Source organism: Cebus imitator, unplaced genomic scaffold, assembly GCF_001604975.1.
Source record: "Cebus imitator isolate Cc_AM_T3 unplaced genomic scaffold, Cebus_imitator-1.0 Scaffold407, whole genome shotgun sequence".
In the NCBI taxonomy this organism is placed as follows: domain Eukaryota; kingdom Metazoa; phylum Chordata; class Mammalia; order Primates; family Cebidae; genus Cebus; species Cebus imitator.
Window position 1 is genome coordinate 556,800 of NW_016107722.1, and position 21,464 is coordinate 578,263.

General features: G+C 39.2%; 1 non-coding gene and 1 pseudogene across 1 annotated transcript; one reads left to right on the forward strand and one right to left on the reverse strand.

The window, feature by feature from the left end:
- Positions 1-2,050: 2,050 nt before the first annotated feature.
- LOC108289617 lies at positions 2,051-19,957 on the forward strand (annotated as a pseudogene).
- On the reverse strand, positions 19,325-19,465 carry LOC119468291. The gene has a single exon (XR_005196957.1). It is a non-coding gene; the product is annotated as a U4 spliceosomal RNA (small nuclear RNA).
- Positions 19,958-21,464: the final 1,507 nt, after the last annotated feature.

A 21,464-nucleotide genomic window follows, 5' to 3' on the forward strand; every position in this document is an offset into this window, starting at 1 on the left:
GATTGGAATTGAAGATTGCCAGATCAAATCAGCTGTTTTACTTATACCTTCTTAAAAATAAAAAAAAAATAAAAAAAAAATAAAAAAAAAGTCTACCAAATAAAGCATTCCTATTGTTAAAAAAAAAAGTAACAATCAGCTTCATTTTCCAATATTTATAAAAGCTAGTTAAAATAAGGTCTCATTACAATTACTTCCATTACAAAAAATATATTCTATATACCAATTTTATTTATAAAGCTGAACCAATCATAAAAATACTCTATTAACAGGGTAATAATGTTATCTGTAACAATTAACTTTTAATCAATGAATACCTTCAGTCGCTCCTATTTCTATAACAGACATTCTCTACACTACATGCTATTTGCATTGCACTTTGGAAACAAAGAGGAGGTCATATTATAGCTGTACTCTCACCATGTAGAAACTATATTTTGTTGGTTTCTCTATTTTAAGTATTCTGACCACCCCCAGAGAATGGAGTAACAGGGGAATGTACCCAACAAATTAAAGCCATAGGAATAGCTAGGAACTTGAAGAAAGATGCTAAGGTAAAAACCACATGCACAACACCTCCTTTATTATCCTGCTGAGTTCAAAGCACTTCTGTAACTTGATGAGACACTAAAGAAAGACTAGACCTTGGATTTGTCTCATCTTTATAAGCAGTATGGTCTAACATACATTTTCTGAATCTGGGATTCATGAAACATAATTAACACCCAAGATATCAATAGATGTTCCTGGAGGAAAAAATGGTTTCATGGTCAATTAAATTGGGAAACAATCATAGAATGCCCCTTTTTGGGATCAACACAAAGCCTATTCGAATAGTAAATTAAAGTCCCCAGGAACTACCGCAGTAAAGGCATCTTGCATTATTATTTCTAAAACATTAGGTAAACTTTTCAGACATAAGAAGGTGTAAAGAATGGTAGAATAAATCCCCTAGCAGCTTAAGGAAGAAATATTACAAACACATTCGGCACCTCTGTGTGTCCCTCTCTCATCATACCTGTTCCCTCTCTCAGTGGTAACAAAATTCTGAATGTTGTATAGATTGTTTATGCAGTTACTAACATCTTTATTACCCTGGCATATACACCTAAACAAAAGGTATATTGATTTTTATGGTTTTAACTTTTACATAAATGGTATCATGCTCTAGGTATTATTTTGCTAATTCTTTTGAGGAGAGGAGCTCAACATTATATTTATGAGATTTTAACGTATGTAGCTCAAGTTATTTATTTTCACTGTTGTGTAGTACTTAGTTGTACATAAATACCACAAATTATGTATCTAGTCTCCTGTTGAATACTTATATATTTTTTTCAATTACAAATTGTACTGGTATTGGCATATGTACAGACCAAATAACCAAATCTCACAGAATAGAGAGGCCAGATCAGATTACTAATGAGTAGAAATTTCACAGATGATGGAAGCAACTCCTGAAGGTCTGTGATCAAATGCTGCATATGGGAAAAAAATTAAATTAGATCTTTACCTCACACCATAGCCCCAAATCAGTTCCAGGTATATTATATTATCATCAGTTTTAGGTGTACTATATATTGACTAAATGTAAAAAGCAAATCAGTCCAGGTGTGCTGTCTCACACCTGTAATCCCAGCATTTTGGAAGGCTGAGGAGGGTAGATCACAAGGTCAGGAGTTCAAGACTAGCCTGCCCTATGTGGTGAAATCCCGTCTCCCCTAAAAATACAAAAAATTAGCTGGGTATAGTGGTGGCCACCTGTAATCCCAGCTACTCAGAGGCTGAGGCAGGAGAATCACTTGAACCTAAGAGACGGAGGTTGCAGTGAGCTGAGATAGTGCCACTGCACTCCAGGTTGGACAACAAGAGTGAAACTCCATCTCAAAAAAAAAAAAAAAAAAAGACACAAGACAGAGTTGACCATGCTGCACCATTGAGGTTGCTTCAGAGATTCAAGGACGGGTTGCTAGAGTGGCCAGCAACAGGGTGGGGCATGGAGCAAGTTGCTACCAATGCCACCTGCCTCGGAGAGGTCTGAGCCACGAGGATGGGTGCAGATATTCCAGGCAGGTGGGTGGGGAGCAGATGCAAAAATCTGACAGCAAGACTGGAACTCAGCTCCAGAAACTATATTACACAGTATGCTAAGAGTTTAAATTTTAGCATCAAAAGGCTATTATAGGCCGGCACGGTGGCTCATGCCTATAATCCTGGCACTTTGGGGGGCTGAGGTGGGTGGATCACTTGAGGTCAGTAGTTTGAGAGCAGCCTGACCAAGATGGTGAAACCTGTCTCTACTAAAAATACAAAAATTAGCCACGCATGGTGGCACACGCCTGTAGTCCCAGCTTCTCGGGAGGCTAAGGCAGGAGAATCCCTTGAACCTGGGAGGTGGAAGTTGCAGTGGGTGGAGATTGTGCCACTGCACCGCAGCCTAGGTGACAAGAGCGAGACGCCATCTCAAAAAAAAAAAGTATTATAAAATGGCAGACAAGGGCGCGGTCGTCCTCACTGATTCAAATCTGTGAAGCGCCTGCTATATGCCAGCCATCGCTTGCCCCTTGCTCTCAGCAAATAAGCAAAGGAACACAATGACAGGTGTGGTCCTCTACCTTCTTGGACCACACAATCCAGTATCTTTTATTTATTTATTTGAGATGGAGTCTCTCTCTTGTTGCCCAGGCTAGACTGCAATGGCACAATCTTGGCTCACTGCAACCTCTGCCTCCTGGGGTCAAGCAATTTTCCTGCCTCAGCCTCCCAAGTAGCTGGGATTACAGGCACACACCACTACAGTCAGATTTTTTATTTTATTTTATTTTTGTAGAGGTGAGGTCTGGCTATGTTGCCCCCAGGCTGGCCTTGAACTCCTGAGCTCAAGCAATCCTCCCACCTTGGCCTCCCGAAGTGCTGGGATTACAATTGTAAATTACCCTGCCTGGCCTAATGCAATATTTTATTTTTATTTGGTGTTTTTTTTGGTGGAGTTTCGCTCTTGTCACCGGGCTGGAGTGCAATGGTGCGATCTTGGCTCACTGCAACCTCCACCTCCCGGGTTCAAGTGATTCTTCTGCCTCAGCCTCCTGAGTAGATGGAGTTATAGGTACCCACCATCATGCCCCATCTCTACTAAAACCCCATCTCTACTAAAAATATAAAAATTAGGCCAGGTGCAGTGGCTCATGCCTGTAATTCCAGCACTTTGGGAGGCTGAGGCAGGTGGATCACCTGAGGTTGGGAGTTCGAGACCAGCATGACCAATATGGAGAAACCCTGTCTCTACTAAAAATACAAAATAAACCAAGCATGGTGGCACATGTCTGTAATCCCAGCTACTCAGGAGGCTGAGGCAGGAGAATCGCTTGAACCTGGGAGGCGGAGGTTTCAGCAGTAAGCCAAGATCACAGAGGAGGTTACAGTGAGCCGAGGTCATGCCATTGCACTCCAGCCTGGGCAACAAGAGCAAAACTGTCCAACACACACACACACACATACACACACACACACACACACACACACACACACACTAGCTGAGTGTGATGGTGGGCACCTATGATCCCAGCTACTCAGAAGGCTGAGGCAGGAGCATCACTTGAACCCCGGAGGTGGAGGCTGCAGTGAGCTGAGATTGTACCACTACACTCCAGTCTGGGTGACAGAACAAGACTCAGTCTCAAAAAACGAGGCCAGGCGTGGTGGCTCACACCTGTAATCCCAGCACTTTGAGAGGCCAAGGCGGGTGGCTCACGAGGTCAGGAGTTTGAGACCATCCTGGCCAAGATGGTGAAATCCTGTCTCTGCTAAAAATACAAAAATTAGCCAGGTGTGGTGGCGTGCACCTGAAGTCCCAGCTTCTCGGGAGGCTGAGGCAGGAGAATTGCTTGAACCTGGGAGGTGGAGGTTACCCTGAGCTGAGATCACGTCAGTGCAGTCAGCCTGGGCAACAGAGGGAGACTCTGTCTCCAAANAACTAATGAGTTAAATCAAGAATATTTTTTAAAAAATACTTTAAAACTTAAACCAGCATTATCTAAATTACTTGACATTTCAAAAGAATACTTGTTGACATCTCATTAAAAAAAAAATTAGGTGAGGCAAAAATCTAGGAAAAATTTATATTATGGTAAAAGCAACAAACTTGGAAAAAACCTTGGTTTAGGTCTCCACCCAGCTCTTTATTCTTCAGCAATGTGACACTGGACAAACAATTTGCTAATCTGAGCCTTGATGTTTCATTTATAATATGGAAATTCGCTCTATCCTGGGTATACAAAATGAAATATCAAGGAAATCTGGAAACTCTGCTAAGAGTCCAAAGCCACATTAAATTGACCTATATAACTCCTTTCACTGACCTCTTAGAAATCCTTTAACCTTACAAATAGGAGAAAGAGATGCCTTAGGGGTTAAGTAGAAAAAGAACCAATTCTGGGCCAATTTTGTCTGATTTCGTATTCTTATGAAAATTTCTTCTTATGGTACTTACTCGATTTCTCACTACCAAATATGACTATTGTAGATAGCAAAAAAAGGAACAAAACACCCCTGAGGATGGAACTTAGTTAAACTTTCAAACAAAGTATTGCTGTTTATTTCCTGACATCTACATTTAGGCCACACAGATACAGCCACAATGCTCATGAGAAATAAGTGAGAGTATGAAACATAAGTTAAAGAAGCAAAAACAATTTTAATAACATTTTCAACCCCAAAGTACTCCCAGTCAACTGTGCAAAAGCCATTTCAAATGAAAGACCAATACAGTTTTATTCTTGAAGATTAACCCTATTATATCCATGGAGAGGCCATTCTTAAGGAGGGTCTATACGGACTTGCTCTTCTATCTTGTCATGAAGACAGGGACTATCAATGCTTATGAGAAAAGCTATTTTGTACACAAAACAAGGGCAGAATGTTCATTTGCATAATAAATTAGTTCTCAAGTCTATATTTTACAGTATTAAAGAAAAACAGAAGAGTGTAAAGGAATCCTCTACAGTTCAGATATTGGGGACCAATTAAAGAATGACAATAAGGACTGCCCCATCCAGGAGTGCAGCTGAGCAGTCATGGGAGCTCTCCCCTTCCAGGACTTTGGTTCGGATTCTGTGCTTCACCCAAACCCTCACAATCCACAGAAAAGGAGATCTTTGCCGGACTGAAAATCCCACACAAGCTGCCTGAACAGGGCTGAGCAGCAACTCTGGCAGTGCCAAGGCTGTTGGCACAGATCTAGGCGGAAGCACCGGCTGATGCTGAGAAGGCTGTGGGATGGAGCTATTCACCACCCAGAAAGAAAGGGAACTGAAAACAGGGAATCAGGCAATAGGGCTGTGAGGATCACTCCCCAACAAAGCCCAGCAGGCTGAAGCCCTCTCACTTGAGAGTATCACAGCCAACACATCAGTTAGAGCACAAGGATCAAGCTCCGCAGGGGGAAGGGCAGCCGCCATTGCAGAGGTGGGCCTAATCTTCCTGAGTAAACAAAAGACACAGGAAATCTACACAGCAGTTTCACTGAAACTGTGGCAGCCCAGCAGCGCCTCTGCAGGCAGACAAAGGAAAGGCCACCTCACCAAACACCTACCTGAAATCAAAGCTAAATAAACCCAAGAAATTGGGAAGAAACCAGTGCAAAAAGGATGAAACCATCAAAGACCAGAATGCCTTGCCCCCACCAAGGGAACACAACTCCTCACCAGCAAGGGAACAAAACAGGACGGAGAACGAATTTGACTAACTGACGGAAGCAGGCTTCAGAAGGTGGGTAATAACGAAATTCTCTGAGCTAAAGGAACATGTTCTAACCCAATGCAAAGACACTAAGAACCTTGAAAAAAAGGTATGACGAAAGGCTAAATAGAAAACGAGCTTAGAGAAGAACATAAACACTTGAAGGAGCTGAAAAACACAGCACAAGAACTTCACGAACAATACACAAGTTTCAATAGCTGAATCGATCAAACAGAAGAAAGGCTACCAGAGACTGAAGATCAACTCAATGAAATAAAATAAGAAGGCAAGAAAAGAGAAAAAATAGTGAAAAGAAATGAGCAAAACCTCCAAGAAATGTGGGATTATGTGAAAAGACCTAATCTATGCTTGATCAGTGTACTGGAAGATGATGGGGAGACTGAATCCAAGCTGGAAAACACTCTTCAGGATATATCCAGGAGAACTTCCCAACCTAGCAAGGCAGACCAATATTCAAATACAGGAAATACAGAGAATGCGACAAAGCTAATCCTCAAGAAGAGCAACCCCAAGACACATAATTGTCAGATTCACTAGGGTTGAAACCAAGGAAAAAATGCTAAGGGCAGCATTTTTTTTTTCTCTGACCCAACCAGAGAGAAAGGTTGGGTCACCTACAAAGGGAAGCCCATCAGACTCACAGCAGATCTCTTGGCAGAAACTCTACAAGCCAGAAGAGAGTGGGTGCCAATATCCAACATCCTTAAAGAAAAGAACTTTCAACCCAGAGTTTCATATCCAGCCAAACTAAGCTTAGTAAGTGAAGGAGGAATAAAATCCTTTACAGACAAGCAATTGCTGAGAGATTTCATCACGACCAGGCCTGCCTTACAAGAGCTTCTGAAGGAAGCACTAAACACAGGAAGGAACAACCAGTACCAGCCACTGCAAAAAAGAACCAAATTGTAAAGACCAACAACACAATGAAGAAACTGTGCCAACCAAAGGGCAAAACATCCAATCAGTAACAAAATGGCAGGATCAAATTCACACATAACAATATTAATGTTAAATGTAAATGACTAAATGGTCCAATCAAAAGACACAGACTGACAAACTGGATAAAAAGTCAAGAACCATCAGTGTGCTTTATTCAGGAGACCCATCTCATGTGCAAAGATACACATAAACTCAAAATAAAGCGTTGGAAAAAGATTTACCAAGCAAATGGAGAGCAAAAAACAAAGCAGGGGTTGCAATCCTACTCTCTGATAAAATGGACTTTAAACCAGCAAAGATAAAAGAGACAAAGAAGGGCATTACATCATGGTAAAAGGATCAATACAACAAGAAGAGCTAACTATCCTAAATATATATCCATCCAATACAGGAGCACCAAGATACATAAAGCAAGTTCTTAACCACCTAAAAAGAGACTTGGACTCCCGCATGATAATTGTGGGAGACCTTAATACTCCACCGTCAGTATTAGACAGATGAACGAGACAAAAAATCAACAAGGATATCCAGGACTTGAAAACAGATCTGGACCAAGCGAAGCTAATAGACATCTACGAACTCTTCACCCAAGATCCATAGAATATACATTCTTCTCAGCACCACATCGTACTTACTCTAAAATCAACCACATAATTGGAAGTAAATCACTCCACAGCAAATGAAAAAGAATGGAAATCATAACAGTCTCTCAGACCACAGCACAATCAAATTAGAACTCAGGATTAAGAAACAACTCAAAACTGCACAACTTCATGGAAACTGAACAACTGGCTCCTAAATGTCAACTGGATAGACAATGAAATGAAGGCAGAAATAAAGATGTTCTTCAAAATCAACAAGAATGAAGACACAGTGTGCCAGAATCTCTGGGACACATTTAAAGCAGTGTCTAGAAGAAAATTTATAGCAACACATGCCCACCAGAAAAGCAAAGAAAGATCTAAAATCAATACACTATTGTAAAAAAAAAAAAAACCTCAAAACCTAGCAGAAGACAAGAAATAACTAAGATCAGAGCAGAACTAAAGGAGACAGACACAAAAAACCCTTCAAAAAAATCAATAAATCCAGGAGCTTCTTTTTTTAAAAGATCAACAAAATAGACCACTAACCAGACTAATAAAGAAAAAAAAAAGAGAAGAATCAAATAGATGCAATAAAAAATGATAAACGGGATATCACCACCAATTCCACAGAAATACAAACTACCATCAGAGATTACTACAAACAACTCTATGCACATAAATCAGTAAACCTGGAAGAAATGGATAAATTCCTAGACATTTGTACTCTCCCAAGACTAAACCAGGAAAAAGCTGAAACCCTGAATAGACCAATAACAAGGGCTGATGTTGAGGCAGCAATTAATAGCCTACCAACCAAAAAAAAATCCAGGTCCATATTGGTTTACAGCCGAATTCTACCAAACGTACAAAGAGGAGCTGGTACCATTCCTTCTGAAACTATTGTAAACAATACAAAAGGATGGAATTCTCCCTAACTCATTTTATTAGACCAACATCATTCTGATACCAAAATCTGGCAGACACTCAGCTAAAAAAGAAAACTTCAGGCCAATATCCATGACGAACATTGACACAAAAATCTTCAATAAAATACTGGCAAACTAAATACAATAGCACATCAAAAAGTTTATTCATCATGATCAAGTAGGCTTCATCCCAGGGATGCAAGGCTGGTTCAACCTACTCAGGTCTATAAATGTAATCCACCACATAAACAGAACCAAAGACAAAAACCACATGATTATCTCAATTGATGCAGAGAAGGCCTTCAACAAAATTCAACAGCCCTTTATGCTAAAAACTCTCAAGAAACTAGGTATCGATTGATTGTATCTCAAAATAATAAAAGCTATTTACGACAAACCCACAGCCAATATCATACTCAATGGGCAAAAACTGGAAGCATTCCCTTTGAAATCTGGCACTAGACAAGATGCCCTCTCTCACCACTCCTATTCAATACACTGTTGGAAGTTCTAGCCAGAGCAATCAGGCAAGAAAAAGAAATAAAGGTTATTCAAACAGAAAAGGAGAAAGTCAAACTGTCTCTATTTGCAGATGACATGATTAGATATCTAGAAGACCCCATCATCTCAGCCCAAAATCTGAAACTGATAAGCAACTTCAGCAAAGTCTCAGGATACAAAATCAATGTGCAGAAATACGAGCATTCCTATACACCAATAACAGACTAAAAGAGAGCCAAATCAAGAGCGAACTGCCATTCACAATTGCTACAAAGAGAATAAAATACCTAGGAATACAACTAACTACGGATATAAAGGACCTATTCAGGGAGAACTACAAACCACTGCTTAAGGAAATAAGAGAGGACAGAAACAGATGGAAAAACATTCCATGCTCATGGTTAGGAACAATCAATATTATGAAAATGGCCATACTGCCCAAATTAATTTATAGATTCAATGCTATCCCCATCAAGTTACCAATGACCTTCTTCATGGAACTGGAAAAAACCACCTTAAACTTCATATGGAGCCAAAAGAGAGCCTGCATAGCCAAGACAATCCTAAGCAAAAAGAATAAAGCTGGAGGCATCATGCTGCCTGACTTCAAACTATACTAGAAGGCTACAGTAATCAAAACAGCATGGTACTGGTTCCAAAACAGAGACATAGACCAAGGGAACAGAACAGAGGCCTCAGAAGCAACACCACACATCTCCAACCATCTGATCTTTGACAAACCTGAAAAAACAAGCAATGGGGAAAGGATTCCCTGTTTAATAAATGGTGTTGGGAACACCGGCTAGCCATGTGCAAAAAGCAGAAACTGAACCCCTTCCTGACACCTTACACTAAAATTAACTCCAGATGGATTAAAGATTTAAACATAAGACCTAACACCATAAAAACCCTAGAAGAAAACCTAGGCAAAACCTTTCAGGATATAGGCATAGGTAAGGACTTCATGACTAAAACACCAAAAGCATTGGCAACAAAAGCCAAAATAGACAAATGGGATGTAATTAAACTTCAGAGTTTCTTTACAGCAAAATAAACTATCGTTAGAGTGAACTGGCAACCAACAGAATGGGAAAAAATTTTTGCAATCTACCCATCTGACAAAGGGCTAATATCCAGAATCTACAAAGAACTAAAACACATTTACAAGAAAAAACAAACAAACCCATTCAAAGCTGGGCAAAGGATACGAACAGACACTTTTCAAAAGAAAACATGTATGAGGCCAACAAAAATATGAAAAATGCTCATCATCACTGGTCATTAGAGAAATGCAAATCAAAACCACACTGAGATATCATCTCACGCCAGTTAGAAGGGTGATCATTAAAAAATTTGGAGACCACAGATGCTGGAGAGGATGTGGAGAAACAGAAACACTTCTACACTGTTGTTGAGAGTGTAAATTAGTTCAACCATTCTGGACGACAGTGCGGGGATTCCTCAAGGATCTAGAAATACAAATTCCATTTGACCCAGCAATCCCATTACTAGGTATTACCCAAAGGATTATAAATCATTCTACTATAAGGACACATGCACATTTATGTTCATCGCAGCACTGTTTACAATAGCAAAGACCTGGAACCAACCCAAATGCCCATCGATGATAGACTAGACAAAGAAAATGTGGCACATATACACCATGGAATACTATGCAGCCATAAAAAAAGATGAGTTTGTGTCCTTTGTAGGGACATGGATAAACCTGGAAACCATCATTCTCAGCAAACTGACACAAGAACAGAAAATCAAACACCACATGTTCTCACTCACAGGCGGGTGTTGAACAATGAGAACACATGGACACAGGGAGGGGAGCATCACACACTGGGTTCAGTTGTGGGGGGCTAGAGGAGGGACAGAGGGGCGTGGGGAGAGACCGTGGTGGGTGGGGAGGGTGGGGAGGGATAACATGGGGACAAATGCCAGATATAGATGATGGAGGGATGAAGGCAGCAAACCACCTTGCCATGTGTGTACCTATGCAACAACCCTGCATGATCTGCACATGTACCCCAAAACCTAAAATACAAAAAAAAATTACAGTAAGAAATAAGCTTAGGATAAGTATTATAGTTGGCTTATTTTAAGTCCACTAAAATTAACTTTTGCAACTTCAATTTCCAGCAACATCTCAAACTAGAAATCTACAAATACTTTTGTTTTTAAAAGTGGTGAATAAAATGTACCAAATATTTTATTAGCAAGAAAGTAAGGAAGCCGCAAAAGTTAAAATGAAGTAGGAATCCTCTAAAGTTATCTACTGTGTGTCTAATTCTAGAAATGTAATAGGAAGAAACAACTTTCAAGGAGATTACAACTGAAACTTTCCCAGAATTGTTGAAATTTACCAATTATCAGATTCATAGAGCCCAACAAATCACAAGAAAAAAAGAATTATACTCCTATAAGTAATGACAGTAATACTTAAAAATACAAACAACAAAAAGTTTTCTTCAAACAAGCCAGAGAGAACACATATTATACTAAAAGAAATAACAGTTAGACTGATAGCTGTTACTTTTAACCACCACAATGTCACCAAACAACAGGATGATTCCTCCAATGAGCTTAAAGAAAATACAACTGGACCTCTGTATCTGCATCTTCCACACTGGCAGATTCAACCAACCCTGGAAAATATGGTTAGGTCTACAATGATTGTGTCTGTACTGAACATGTATATGTATAGACTTCTCTTTCTTGTAACTATTTCCTAAACAATGCAGTGTAACAACCACATAGCATTTACATTGTATTAGCTATTATAAGTAATTCTAGAGATGGTCTAAAGTGTATGGAAGGATGTCTATAGGTTATATGCAAATACTATACCTTTTATATAAGGACTCAAGCATCTTCAGATCTGAATATTGGCAGAGAGTCATGGAACCAACGCATGTGAATTTGGAGGTTCACTGTAACTCTCAATCCAGAACTCTAAACCCAATAAATTATTTTAAAACAAAGGAAAAAATAGGGACTTTTCTCAGATTTACCAAAAACAAACCAAACAAAAACAGATTTGTTACCTTTTGCCCTGTAGACCTCACTAAAGAAAATTCTAAATTATTTATTTTAGGCAGAAGAAAAATGATGGAAGGTGTGATATATGACAGAATTGGCAGATAATTTTGGTTCTCTGGCTATTGGTGAAAAAAGACACTTTTAAATAAGTGGGTAGACCTAAATCAGTGATTCTAAACCAAGAGCAATTTTCCCCCTTGGAACATCTGACAACACGGGGAGACATTTCTGTTTGTGGCAACTGGGGGAGGGGGGTGCTGCTGACATCCAGTGAGGCAGCCAGGCCTGCTGCTGAACATCTGCAGTGTATCAGACAGCTCCACATAACAAACAATTATTGCCCAAAATGTCAGTAGTGCTGATGTTGAGAAATGCTGATCTAAATTAATACTGTGTACACCAACAACAATAATTTGTCTTGCAGTGCTAGAACTAAAATACCATCCACTAAAACATAAAGTATAAGCAGAAAGGATGGTGATTAAAGTGTTCTAAGGTCTTTGTCTAATTTGGGAAGAGGGAAAAGACACTGATTAACTATAGGCTTTGATAAGTTAAGTGACCATATTAAAATATTAAAGACAACTACCAAATAAATACACCTCGGAAGTTATGTTCTCTAACCAACTATAGGGTAACAGGGAATGAGAACAGACCAAAAAACAATAAAGGAGAAGCAAGAAAGGAGAAAGAAAACTAAAAAGGTGGAAAAAAAATGTAAGGAATATGGCAGAAATAAATACAAATATCAGTAATCGAAATAACTACAGATACACTAAAACTCTCCAGTTCAAAGAAAAAATCTTCTGAGTCTAGAGTGAGGGCAGTGTCATACACTTAAACAACCAGATTGCGTGAGAACTCATTCACTATCACAAGAACAGCACCAAGAGGTTGGTCTGAAAACATTCGTGAGAAACCACCCCTATGATCCAATCACCTCCCACCAGGCCCCATCTCCAACGCTGGGGATTACAATTTGAATAGGGACACAGATCCAACCCATATCACTCCCCAGCTCACTGAGTAAGGCTAATAAACCTGTAACATCAAAATAGTTAAGGATAGTACACAAAAGGAATATCACAAGCTAAACATTAGGATACAAATCACTGGCATCCAAATCTGTCAAGGTATTAAAAAAAATACTTCATGAGTAAGTAGAGTTTATCCCAAATGTGCAAAGTTGGTTTAATATTAGAGAATCTAACATAATGTACCACATTAATAGTTTAAAAGTAGAAAAACACATGACCAACTGCATAAATGCAGAAAATCTATTTAATAAAATGTATCATTTTTATTTTTATGATTCAAGAAAACAAGAATATAATAAGATGCTACTAAATGATAAGGACTTTTGCAAAAAAATATGTACAAAGAATTATGTACTTATAACATATTAAGAGCTTCAAAACTAATACAAATATATCCATTCTAATCTTATCAATTCAGAGATGCACTGAAAAACCTAGACAAGAAAAAGAAAGAATAAAAACATTGGAAAGAAAAAAAAAAAACTGGTATTCTTGATAGATGATGTGATTGTCTAACTGAAAAATTCAAAAGAATTTCCATATAAATCATGAGAATCAATAAGAAAGTTTATTAGTTTAGTGAGTTTTCTGGATATTAAATCAAAGTCAATTGCATTTCTATACACCAGCAACAAACTATATAATATATGCATATTTATATATGTGTGTATGTATGCATATGTATAGATATAATTGTAAATATAAAATGTATATATAATTTTCTAAAGTGTTGTTTACTACAGCAACAAAAATGATAATATACCTAGGAATAAATCTTCAAAATATATACAAGACTTTCATGAAGTAAATTATAAAGTGTTACTGAAATACATTAAATGAGATCTTTACAAATTAAAAGATCCATCACATTTATGGATAGAAAGACTCAGTAATGAAAAACATGTCAATTTTCCCCAGTTGACCTAGAGATTTTATATAATTTCTACCAAAATCCCACAGAATTTTTTATTGAGTTAGTCGAGACAATTTTTAAACAGAAGTGCAAAGAACCAAGAATTGCCAAAACACTCCTGAAGAAACACAGTCTAGTAGACTTCATTTACAAGACAGCAAGACTTTTTGTATGGCTATAATAAAACTAATATAATGTTAGTTAAAAGAGAGACAAAGGACCAATGGCACAGATTAGAGAACCCAGAAATAGAACCATAATAATACACAGAAATCTGCTTTATGAGAGAGCAGGCAGGGGAAATCAGTGAGGATGAACTCTTTAAGATGTGGCACTGGGACAATTAGAGCTCTATATGGAAAAAGATTAGTGAAACTGTATCTTCAACTGTTTACAAAAGTTAATTGCAAGTATTATACAAGGAAAATTATAAAACTTTAGGAAGACATTGTAGAAGCATAAACGTATGCCTTTCGTTAAGGAAGGATTTCTTAAATAGTATACAAAATGTGCAAGCCATAAGAAAAAAGGATTGAGAAATGAAATTGCATTATAACAAAGACCTTTGTTCTTTAAAGGATGCTATGATGAAAGTGAAATTACCAGCTACAAGTTGGGATAATTTATTTGCCGCCTATATAACCGACTAAGAATGGGAATCAATATACTATAAAAACTCCTAAAAATTGATTTTAAAAAATCAAACAACCCAGTAGAAAAATAAAGAACTTAGACACTTTGAGGAAAAAACAATGATGACCATTAAATATATACAAGTATGCCCAACCTCATTAATCACTAACTAGATGTGTTAGAGTATGTTGTGTCAACTTAGTTAAGCTGGGAGCTCTTTTTCCTAGAGTCTCTGTCCTTATATCATATTTGGTTAGAGTTGAGAAAAATTATTAATTTGCACTAGATTTGGAAGGTGGATGTGAAACAGTGGTTATAACTCTCTGAAGGTCTTAGTGACGAAGAGATGCAAAGGTACCCCCAGGTTATAGTTTAACCAAGAGTTGTAGCCAACTCTTTTTCACTACTGGCCCAGCAGTCGAAGGCCAAGGCCTCTCAACTACATGCTTGGCTGCGGAGCCACAAGACAGTTCCTGCACAGAAGCAAGAGCTTCCTCTGCATCTCTTCACAAACTTCCTCCTTATGATCCGACTTTCTCAGCAGGATGTGGATGACTTATCAATCACCCTGCAATCTGCATTTGCCCCCCATGCCAGTGCTGCCAGAGGTGGTTAGGGACCAGCCATCTCTGATCTATCAACCCCTTCTAGTCCTTCGCCTCCCTGGTTCCTCCCACACTCGTGAGAGGTCTAATAGCAATAATAAATTATTTATCTTGTAACAGTTATCACCATGGCTGTGCTTCCCCGACTGAACTCTTGATTGATACATCAAAAACACAACAGTGCTATCAGTATGACTTCCTCCACCTCCTTCTGGTCTTTGCTCAAATGCCCACCTTCTGAAGCAGCTTTCCTGACCACTCTATGGAAGTTCAGTCCCACTCCAGCACCAGCACTACCTAGTCCTGCTCTGTTTTAATTTTTTCTTTAGTACTTACCAGTTACTAAAATACAAGTAATATTCGTATTTATTTTATTTGCTGTGTGCATTCTCCACCAGGATGTAAGTTCTATGAGGGCAAGGGCTTTAGATTTTGTTTTGTTTTTGTTTATTTTGTCCGTTTTATTCACTAAGTCTGTTTTATGTCTCTAACATATTAGGCACTTAATGAATATTTTCTAGGTAAAAAAAATGGGATTTAATTTTACATTCACTCGATTGGCAAAATAACTAAAAAGTCAGAACATGCCAAAAATCGGCAAGGATGTAGATCAAAGGGCATTTTTATATACTGATACTACAATCGCTCTGAGAAAAACTTTGGATTACCTAGAAACTTAAATATGTATATATCCTACAACACAGGGGTCCTCAACTGCTGGGGACCACAGACCTGTACTAGTCTGTGGCCAATTAGAAACCAGGCCAGGCCGGGCGCGGTGGCTCAAGCCTGTAATCCCAGCACTGTGGGAGGCCGAGGCGGGTGGATCACGAGGTGAAGAGATCGAGACCATCCTGGTCAACATGGTGAAACCCCGTCTCTACTAAAAATACAAAAAATTAGCTGGGCATGGTGGCACGTGCCTGTAATCCCAGCGACTCAGGAGGCTGGGGCAGGAGAATTGCCTGAACCCGGGAGGCGGAGGTTATGGTAAGCCGAGATCGCGCCACTGCACTCCAGCCTGGGTAACAAGGGTGAAACTCTGTCTCAAAAAAAAAAAAAAAAAAAAGAAACCAGGCCGCATAGCAGGAAGTGACTGGCAGGCAAGTAAGTGAAGCTTCATCTGTATTTAGCTGCTCCCCATGGCTTGAGTTACTGTCTGAGCTCCATCTTCTGTCAGATCAGTGATTCTATTAGATTCTCATAGAAGGGCAAACCCTATGGTGAACTGCTCATGTGAGGGATCTTGGTTGGGCTCTCCTTATGAGAATCTAACTAATGCCTCATGATCTGTCACTATTTCCCATCACCCCAAGATGAGACCATCTAGTTGCAACAAAACGAGTTCAGGGCTCCTACTGATTCTACATTACGGTGAGTTGTATAATTATTACATATTACACTATAATAGAAATAAAGTGTACAATAAACGTAATGTGCTTGAATCATCCCAAAACCATCCCCACCACCCCGGTTCATGAAAAAACTGTCTTCCATGAAACCAGTCCCTGGAGCCAAAAAGGTTGGGGACCACTGCTACAACACAGAAATTCCACTTCTAACTCCTCACTGAAGGGAGAAAGGATAAGCTATACCATAGTTGTAAAACAGGAATCTACACAGCAGTGAAAATGGATGAATTAGACTTATACAGCTAAAATGCAATTAATCTCTTAAGCATAAAGTTGAGCAAAAAAGGGATTTATAACATAGAGTATTATTCCATTAATATAAAGTTCAAAAGTATGAAAAACTAAACATTTTATTTTTAGAGATAAAGATGTGGTAAAACTATTTAAAGAAAGAAAACAAATAATAGATATAAAATTCAGTCTAGTGGCTGTCTCTGGGGCAGGGAGAGGAGTTAAATTGAGGAAGAACACCTGGCATTTTTCAGGATATTATTAATGTTCTATTTATTAAGCACAATGGCATTTTAATGAGTTTTATTTTGATATGCTTAATATTTTAACTAAATTTTTATTTATTTTTTTAATTTCTGTATATTCATGGAGTACAAGTGCAATTTTGCTACATCAATATATTACATTGCGGTGAACGCAGAGCCTTCACTGCATCCATCACTAGTGCGACACATATTGTACCCACCAAGTGACCACCCATCACTCACCCTCTTAACATTTGAAAACTTTTACCAAAGAGATGATACTGTCCAGAAATATAAAAACTATGTCATGAATTAGTATAATAAAATTGAATCATAGTTTTCACGCCTTTTATCCATGCTTAAGATAGTACTTGAACTGACAAATACTTCTTATATTCTTCTAAAATTGAATACAGTATTTGAAGTTTTGGCCTATGCTCTTGGATTGCAAGAAAAGAAGTCCTCTCAAGCCAGCTTAAACAAAAGTGGAAATGAATTTTAAAGAATACATGTATGTCTCACAGACCCCAAGGATAAGAACGTGGCCAAGCCTGGAATGGAAAGAGGTCATAGCAGTTTCTCTGTTTCTGCTTCTTTCTTCAATTAGTCTCTTTCCTTCCTCTTTTCACAGTGGCTTTCCCTGCTATTCCCTCCACACTGTAAAACCACACTCCCTGGCAGCTATGGTTTATTTGTTAGAGTTTCAACTTAAGACAGTGATTAATTAGTTCCAAACCCCAAATTTCAAATTTCAGAAAGGAGAATCTGATCACCCCAGCCTGAACTGGGTGTATACTGGGCCAAGTGGCTATAATAGCAGGGTCTGGTTCACATAGCACAAACATGCTGTCACGAACCCTGCAACTCCAGTGAAAGTTTAAGGTAAAGGGAGTTACAGTGAGCTGAAAAGGCTGCTACTACAACCAGACAAAATGGATGGCACAAATAATGAGATCATCAATTTATACATTTAATCTTCTAAGTATTGCTGCCTTACTTATCAAGCAATCTTACTGGCATTTATAAAATCTGTTCCAAGGCCAGGCGCGGTAGCTGACACCTGTAATCCCAGCACTTTGAGCGACCAAGGTAGGCAGATCACAAGGTCAAGAGATCAAGACCATCCTGGTCAACATGGGGAAACCCTGTCTCTACTAAAAATACAAAAATTAGCTGGGTCTGGTGGCATGTGCCTATGGTAGAACCAGCTAGTTGAGAGGCTAAGCCAGAAGAATTGCTTGAACTCGGGAGGCAGAGGTTGCAGTGAGCCAAGATGGTGCCACTGCTTGGACAACAGAGTGAGACTCCATCCAAAAAAAAAAAAAAAAAAAGAAAAAAAATCTGCTACAAAACAGTCTTCCATGTCTTGAGTGGTCAACACAGACTTTGAAAAATCACTTTGGGTAGTAAGCACAGTACCTTACGCCTATAATCCCTGTGTTTTGGAAGGCTGAGGTGGGAGGACTACTTGAAGCCTGCAGTTTGTGACCAGCCTGGGCAGTATAGCAAGACCCTGTTTCTACAAAAAAAATAAAAATTAGCCTGGGTGTCATGGCATGAGCCTATTAGAACCCAGAAGCTTGAAGTTAAAGTGAGATATGATCATAGCATTGTACTCTGGGCTGGGTGACGGAGCAGGAAACAGCCTCTAAAACAAAAGAAAAAGAAAAATCACTTTAATAAAGAAGGAGAATTTCATTAAAGGTATTTTGAAAATTTACTTCTGATAAAAATGCAAACATCTACAGGTTCAATAATATTAGGGAAATCTTTCTTCACCCTCAATCCATATTTTGAATTAAAACTATCATCCTCCTATAAGAATTTACATTCTTGGCCATAGTGTTTGGTCCACAGATAGTCATATCACTCAAGCCAGGCTATAAAGAGCCTTTTCGTGAGATTTTTTTCAAATCAAAGTTGGGAATAAAACGTTCTTTCCTTGCTAGTATAGTATCACAGAACGCATAGAACTGTGCCATATGTGATGTGACATTTGAAGTTTGACTATGATATGTTAAAAATGCACATTATAATGATTAGAGTGATCACTAAAATGGAAAAAGAGGTATGGCTAATAATCTTTTAGTGGACTAATAAGCCAATAGTGAACATAGAAATGGAACACTAATAAATAATTAATCCAAAAGCAGGAAGAAAAGAGAAAGAGGGAACAAAACCCACAAGACTAAAATAAGACAAATAGCTGCATGATAGATTTAAATCCAATTATATTAGTATTTCTATTAAATGTAGATGGTTCCTCCAAAATGAATCTGTGAGGATGGTTGAACAATCGTGTGAATATACTAGAACACATTGCAATGTACACTTCAAATGGGTAGACTATATTGTATACCAATCATATCTAAATAAAGCTGTTTTTAAAATGCAAATAGTCTAAACAGCCTCATAAAAAAGGCAGCAATAAAAAAGCAATGCCCAACATAAGTTTTTGTCCTTTTCTTTTTCTTTTTTTTGTAAATTCAGTCTCCGTAGAGACTGTCAAAAATTGCCAGTGTCGACTATACTGCAAGTCGTCACGGCGGGGTATTGGGAAAAGTTTTCTATTAGCAATAATCGCGCCTCGTATAAACCTCATTGGCTACGATACTGCCACTGCGCAAAGCTCCAACCCAATTTTCAAAAGCACTTACAGTATCCTGTCTGTAAGAAATCTACTCTAGCCTTTCTGAAGATCCAGCAAGACGGCAGAGGTAGAGTAGAAGAAGCAGCGGCCCTTTCGCAAGTTCACCTACCGCGGTATGGACCTGGACCAGTTGCTGGACGTGTCCTGCGAACACGACGCAGTTGCACAGTGCGCGGCAGCGGCCGTGGCTGAACCCGGGCCTGCGGCGGAAGCAGCACTAGCTGCTGAAGCGCCTGCGCGAGGAGGTGCCGCCCGTGGAGAAGCCGGAAGTGGGGAAGACGCACCTGCGGCACATGATCATCTCTCCCGAGATGGTGGGCATCTACAGCCGCAAGACCTTCAACCAGGTGGAGATCATGCTGGAGATAATCAGCCACTAACTGGGCGAATTCTCCATCACCTACAAGCCAGTGAAGCATGGCCAGCTGGGCATCGAGGCCACCCACTCCTCCTGCTTCATCCCCTTTAAGTAGTGGCTTCACTAATAAAGGCACACAGATCTCCAAAAAAAAAAAAAAAAGAAAGAAAGAAAGAAAAGAAAGAAAGAAATATCTAAAAAAAATATATATATATATGTATGTATGTATATATAAAGGTACAGGTAGGACAAAAGTGATAGGCTTTTAAAAGGTATACCAGAAGAACACTAATGATAAGAATACTAGAGAAGATTAACATCATATAAAATATTAATCAGCATAAGTAATTTTACCAAGAATAAAGGTCATTCAATTATAATAAAAGAATAAATTGATTAAGAATACCTAACAATTCTAAATGTATATCCTCCTAATAATAGAACTTCAAAATACATTAAGCAAAAACTGACAGAACTGCCCAAAAGAAATAGAAAAATCACAATTATGCTTGAAAATTTTAATACCCTTCTCTTAATAATTGATAGAACAAGAAGACATAAAGTCAGTAATAATATAGAAAACTTTAACAGGGAAGGGGAGAAAGGCGGCAGATAGGAGACAGGGCTAACTGGCAGCTCCTGCTTGGATGTACAGCACAGTGTATGGAGACTCACACTGTGAACGTTTTCTCCAAGAGCCAGTGCAGGAACATACCAGTACAACCAAAATAATTCACAGATCCTTTGAAAGAAGCAGCACACCACTGCAAATTCTGTGATATGTGAAAAACTGTGAGTTCCCAAAGTGTGAGGGGGAAAATCTGCCTCTGAACACACATCCCCACAGAGGACTCTGAAAATCCAGACCACAGAAGGATTTAACCTTACCTAGAGCTGAAACAGATTTAGGGAGCCAGCAAAATATAAAAGTAGAAGCAGCAGTGGAAAGATCTTTGTAGGCACTCCCAGGCCCCCGCTCAAGGCCAGGAAGCCATCCCTGACTATATCTAACAGGGGCCCTCAGGGAAGGCAGCCAGTGGAATTAGGGAGGGGTCTTGGGGTGAAAGAAGCTTCCAACTGAATTTTGTAATAATTTCAACTGGGAACAAACTTTCTTGAGCAGAATCCGGGGGACGAACAAGGGCTGCTGTAGATACAAGCACAGGAGCTGCCACCAACATTGGGCAGACGGGGAGGGGCAAGGCCTGAAAACAGTGCTTGCTTTTGCAGAGGCAGCCTGGAGCAAGGTCTGAGCCCCATGCGCAGACTGACTGGATCTAAACTTGGTGCTGTTAATGGGGTACTATGGGAATTAGACTGGTCTTCCCAACTCTGTGGGAACTGGGTTAGGCTTGTCACTACCAGCTATCCCCCTCTTCCCTGGCAAACTATATGGCACAGCAGAGGTAGCCATAATCCCCTCTGGAACATAACCTTATTGGCCTGAGAACCATCCTCCCATCTCTCACAGTGGCCATGGCAAACCCTGCCCAAGGAGGGTGTGAGTTCAGACCTGTCTAAACCTGGTGGCACTTCTCCACCTGCCTTGGTAGCTGAATACAAAAGACACAAGTTCTTTGGAGCTTTATGGTCCTGCTCTTCATCAGAGAAACCAGAATACC